This window comes from Bactrocera neohumeralis, unplaced genomic scaffold (genome assembly GCF_024586455.1).
Source record: "Bactrocera neohumeralis isolate Rockhampton unplaced genomic scaffold, APGP_CSIRO_Bneo_wtdbg2-racon-allhic-juicebox.fasta_v2 cluster10, whole genome shotgun sequence".
Lineage (NCBI taxonomy): Eukaryota > Metazoa > Arthropoda > Insecta > Diptera > Tephritidae > Bactrocera > Bactrocera neohumeralis.
The window spans coordinates 12,376,201-12,382,597 of record NW_026089623.1 but is presented as its reverse complement, the minus strand read 5'-3'; positions in this window follow the sequence as shown (position 1 = coordinate 12,382,597).

Sequence of the window (6,397 nt, the reverse complement as noted above, 5' to 3'; positions counted from 1 at the left end):
CTTTTGGTTGTAATAGGACTCCAAAGTATGGAAACGGTTTGTATGTTTCTAGCATATAATGTGGGAATGGAATTTATGTAGAAGTTCATAAAATATTGTGTTAACTTATATATATCTAGAGAACAAATGGTTCTTCGAGCCTATCCGAAAGGCACCTAAGCAACAAAAAAAAATAAAATAAAATAAAATAAAAAAAAAATTTAAGAACATACGGTGAACAAAGTTAAAGTGAACAAATATAAAGAACAAAGTTACAGTGAAAAAAGAAACAAATCTCAGAATCACACGGAAAATAGAAAGGGGCGTGAAAATATACATAAAAGAAATTTTAATATATAAAAAATAGAAAGTGTCGTGAAAAGATGCGTACAAGAGATTGAAACATAAAGAAACAGTAAGAAAAAGAAAAAAAAACTACTAAAATCAAAACTGGGCGCGAAATAAACTAAAAACAATAACAACAAGAACAAAACCTACTAACATCCAAAACGGGCGCGGTATAATTACAAGTTTAACAAACATACAAACATTAAAACTAAGATAACAAACGGGCGCGGTGTAATAACATATACATTAATCACAATTACAATACATAGTCACGGGAGACTATACCAACAAACAACAAAGAGAAAGACAGCAAATCAACAGGGACAGGGCTGGACATACATAACAAGGAAAGGAAATAAATGAAACGAAAAACAAGGGTATAGGTACAATGACCCAAAACCCTTGGCGGAAAATGAAGTGAGTCCGTTCCATATATTAATTTGATATATAAAAATATATAAATTTAATTCTTATGCACTTATGTATGTATGTTAAATACAGCTTTGAAGGTATTTTGAGACACCGTTAACTGTTCTTAACAGTTCGATATATGTATGTACATACAGTCAGAGTCATTAATATTCGGTTTTAGTTTTCTTTAACTTAATACCTCCACATTTTTAAATATAAGTATTAAATGCGTCAATTTTTTTCCGACAATTAAAAAAGAATGACCATACTTCTTGTTCATGACATTTGTGGAGTATTTGAATCACTCTGTAAGATGCAACCGTGTAATGTTTACAGTTTACTAGAAAACGACGCTCCATTATTATTCGGTTTTTCCCCGCGCTTGGAGTTAGTAATTTTTCATCATAAAAATGGAGAATCTTATAATAAAATTGCAGAAATGACCAATATGAAAGTCAATACAGTGGGAGATATTGTTTGGCGTTACAAAAATGAAGGAAGAGAACATTTATTGAAACAACTGGGTAAGCCTGAGAAGCTCAGTGAGAGAGAGCAGAAGGCAATCGAACGAAAAATAAAGGCAAACCCCCTCTTAAGTGCACCAAAAATTGTCACAGAGATTGCGGAAGAGTTTGGTAAAGAGGTTTCGTCGTCTACTATCAGAAGAACTCTTAATGCTAAGGGTTTTAATGGTCGAATTGCGCGACGAAAGCCTTTGGTGCAACCAAAAAACCGACAAGGACGTGTAAAATTCGCCAAGGAATATATTTCTAAACCAAAGAGTTGGTGGAATGACGTTTTATTTGCCGATGAGAGCAAATACAACGTCTTTGGTTCGGATGGACGTGTAAAAGTTTGGCGAAAACCTAATGAAGAGCTGCAACCGAAAAATTTGAGGCCCACAGTAAAGCATGGAAATGGTCACGTAATGGTGTGGGGGTGTATGGGCGCAAAAGGGGTCGGGAAACTAGTTTTTATTAATGGAATAATGAACAAAGAGTCGTATCTCAATATCCTAAAAACCAATTTAAAATGTAGCGCAGAAACACTTGGTATTTTAGAGTCGTTCAAATTTTACCAAGATAACGACCCGAAATATAAATCGCGGTTAGTACAAGAGTGGCTTCTTTATAATTGCCCCAAGGTGCTCCATCCACCTCCCCAATCCCCGGACATTAACCCCATCTAAAACCTGTGGGATGAATTAGATCGTCAAATTCGCAAACATACGATTTCTTCAGTAACTGACCTGAAAATTAAGCTGCAGCAGGAATGGGATAATATATCGCCGGCACACACTGCTAAAATTGTTGAAAATATGCCAAATAGGTTGAATGAAGTGCTTAAACAAAAGGGATATCCTACGAAATATTAATGTTTTTCGGTATTAATTTTTTGAATAATTTTGTGCCTTAAATACCAAAAAACCGAATATTAATGAACGCTATTTTTATGTGTACCTGAATTTTTTTGCTTTTTTGTTTAGAATGGAATTCTGTATTATTTTTTTTGCTTATGTGCCCTACTTACTGTTGAATTATCCTAATAATAAAACAAACAAAACTAAATAATTTTTTTTTTACAATTTTCTTGTAGTTTTAATTGACGAGTTAGAGAAAACCGAATATTAATGACTCTGACTGTATATCTAAAAAAAAAAAATAATAATAACTGCAAAAAGTACAGTACGTTTTGCTTAGCTTGTGTCGTTAGATAATTAAAAAAAAAAATAATTTTTTACTAAATCACATATTCTTCCAAATTTGCAAATACTTTTAAACCCATTTTAATATACATACGTACATATTTATATGCATACATAATCATATGGTACATACATAACCTAATTTAGCGTAAAGCTATAACACATAATAATATTAAACTACCTGTTTGGATGCTCAATTCATGTCTCCAAACACACTACCAAAAACCATAACAAAACAATTTACAAAAGACAAGTACTGCTTGCTTGCAAATTTCCAGCTATAAAGCAACAAGCTGGATCGCGTATAACATTCAAGCAAAGGTAGGTAATAAAAAAAGTAAAGAAATAATAAAAAGAGAGAAAACAAGTAAGGAAGGGCTAAGTTCGGGTGTCACCGAACATTTTATACTCTCGCATGATAAAGTGATAATCGAGATTTCATTATCCGTCATTTACATATTTTGCAAATACCGTATTTGTGTAAAGTTTTATTCCACTATCGTTCATTACATCAATCATATCATTGGTTCCTAATGTATACATTATACAGAGAAGGCATCAGATGGAATTCAAAGTAGGGTTATATTGGAAGAAGGCGTGGTTGTGAACCGATTTCACCCATATTTCGTACATGTAATCAGGGTGTTATGAAAATATTATATATCGGATAATATATTATATTATCGGTAGAGTAGTTCCTGAGATATGGTTTTGGTCCATAAGTGGGCGACGCCACGCCCATTTTCAATTTTTAAAAAAAGCCTGGGTGCAGCTTCGTTCCGCCATTTCTTCTGTAAAATTTAGTGTTTCTGACTTTTTTTTGTTAGTCGGTTAACGCACTTTTAGTGATTTTCAACATAACCTTTGTATGGGAGCTGAGCGTGGTTATTATCCGATTTCTTCCCTTTTTGAACTGTATATGGAAATGCTTGAAGGAAACGATTCTATAGAGTTTGGTTGAAATAGCTATAGTAGTTTCCGAGATATGCACAAAAAACTTAGTAGGGGGCGGGGCCACGCCCACTTTTCCAAAAAAATTACTTCCAAATATGCCCCTCTCTAATGCGATCCTTTGTGCCAAATTTCATTTTAATATCTTTATTTATGGCTTAGTTATGACACTCTATAGGTTTTCGGTTGTCGCCATTTTGTGGGCGTGGCAGTGGGCCGATTTTGCCCATCTTCGAACTTAACCTTCTTATTGAGCCAATAAATACGTGTACAAAGTTTCATCATGATATCTCGATTTTTACTCAAGTTACAGCTTGCACGGACGGACAGACGGACGGACGGACAGACAGACATCCGGATTTCAACTCTACTCGTCACCCTGATCACTTTGGTATATAAAACCCTATATCTGACTCTTTTAGTTTTAGGACTTACAAACAACCGTTATGTGAATCAAACTATTATACTCTCCTTAGCAACTTTGTTGCGAGAGTATAAAGAGGCATTACATTTATGTAAGTATATACCAAAATGCATCTCCCGCGCGACATATGTACATACACGTATACACTTCTTTGCACATTACATTTCCTCACATTTGAACTAATTATTTATTACATACTCGTACACATTTATGTATATAATTCAACTCATATACATACTTATATAAAAATAGAGAACCCGTTCTCCCTTCACTGTGGCTGATAATAATACTACTACCTTCTATATGTTGGATTATAACTATTACATAGTTAATGAGATATAGCATTTTTGTGAAGCAACTTGTGTTAGTTTTTAAAAAAATGGATTATAAGGCATTTCGAGTGTTAATAAAGCATTGCTTTTTGGGGGAAAATACTGTTGTATTTGGGCTCAGGGAAATCTACCGATGAAGAGATATTTGCTAAGCTTAAAGAGGCGAAAGCTCTGTGCAAAGTGGGTGACTCGCAATTTCATAATCCAACAAAAACAACGAATAACTGATTCTGAGAAGTGTTTGAGTGCTTTTTAATCGTAATAAAACCGAATTTTTGCGTCGGTGCGTGACAATAGAAACATAACTCCATCATTTCCCACTGAAGTCCAATCGACTGTCATTCTAGTGGACTGCATACGATAAACCGGTTCTCAGGCTTGGAAAAACAAAAAAGTCGGCTGAAAAGGTTACAACATCAGTCTTTTGGGGTTCACGTGGTATAATACATACTCAACGACTGATTACTGAGCCAGCAATAGCGATAGTAATTATTTTTTGAGGAAGAATCTGTTTATGATTAAACGCATATATTCAAATGATTAATACAAACATACATTTTAAACAAATGCTTATTATTTGAAAAGGATAAAGATCCTTTTTTTTACAAATGTATTTCTGGGAAAAATAAGATAATACGAAAAGGAGAAAGATCCTTTTTTTACAAATGTATTTCTAGGAAAAATAACAATTCATATTTTTGGACTACTTTATAATAATTGTGCTTAAGCATTCCTATGTAAACAATGAAATATTTATTTTATATTCATTTGTGGTTTTGCGCGCAATATATGAGCATTACTTACGCCTCCTTAACACTACTCGCGAAGTTAAACGTATTTCTCAAAGCAAAACAATGTCGGAAGTAAAAAAGAAGAGACGGCAATACTGTGCGGAATACATTAAATTCGGATTCATTGAAAATCCCACAAACCCATCCTCGCTTTTGTGTCTTCTATGTCTAAAAACATTTTCGAATGAAGCAATGAAGCCTTCAAGACTGCAAGATCATTTGAATAAAATGCATCCAGATAAGATAGACAAGAATGTATTTTCAAGACCTAGAGAAGAAGCATAATACTCAGCCAAGTGTAGCAAAACTATGTTCGGCGGCTGCTAAGCAAGATGACGACGGACTTCGAGCTTCGTACAATATCTCTTTGTTAATTGCTCAAAAAGGCAAACCACATAACATCGGAGAAGAGTTAATATTGCCAGCAATAAATGAAGTAATAACTACCGTGCTTCATAAACCGGACGCAGATATTATCCGAAAACTTCCTTTGAGTAATAATTCTGTGCAAAAACGAATTGATGAAATGGCTGAAAACATTGAAGAATCATTGTGCGATCACCTGAGGTCAAGTCAATTTTCAATTCAGCTGGATGACTACCAACTTTACCAACTAATGAAGCATTGTTGTTGTCTTACGTGAGTTTTATTAAAGATGAGAAAATATGTGAAGATCTATTATTTGATAGAAATTTAGAGACCGATACAAAAGGCGAAACCATATTCAATATATTGGAAAAGTTTTGCGATGAGAAAGAAGTTCCTTTGAAAAATATTATTTCAGTTGCTACGGATGGCGCTCCGGCTATGACAGGGTGCCATAAAGGCTTCATAGCGTACTTAAAAAATAAAATTCCAGATGTCCACGGTGTACATTGCGTTATTCAATGACAACAATTAGTTGCTAGAAACTTAAGTGAAAAACTATTTCAATCACTGCAATATGTCTCCAACTGCAAGGCGATAAACTAAATTTAATTAAAACAAAAAACGTCGTTGCTGCTTTCGCAGCCAAACTGCTTCTACACAAAAAGAATCTGGGGAGACGTGAATTTCACAATTTTCCGAATTTATCAGTATCATGCAGTAACGACGAATTGTTTGCCTACTGTCAACATTTGGAAAACCTCCACATTGACTTCACCGAACGATACCAGGACATTTTGAACTTTGGAAATACGAGACTGGGTGTTGGATCCGTTTTCAAATGTCAACACAGCAATGTCACCTCAGCTGGAAGAAGAACTTATAGAATTGACAACAAACGAGGAAATAAAAATCAAGTTCAAAAATGTTTACCAAGAATTTTGGCTACAAAAACCGATCTCGCAATTGTACCCTGGATTGTGATCAATCGTTCAGCGACTCTTGATAGCATTCCCATCGTCATATTTGTGTGAACGTGGATTTAGTGCTGTGACAACACTGCTTACTAAAAATATAAATCGTTTGCTTG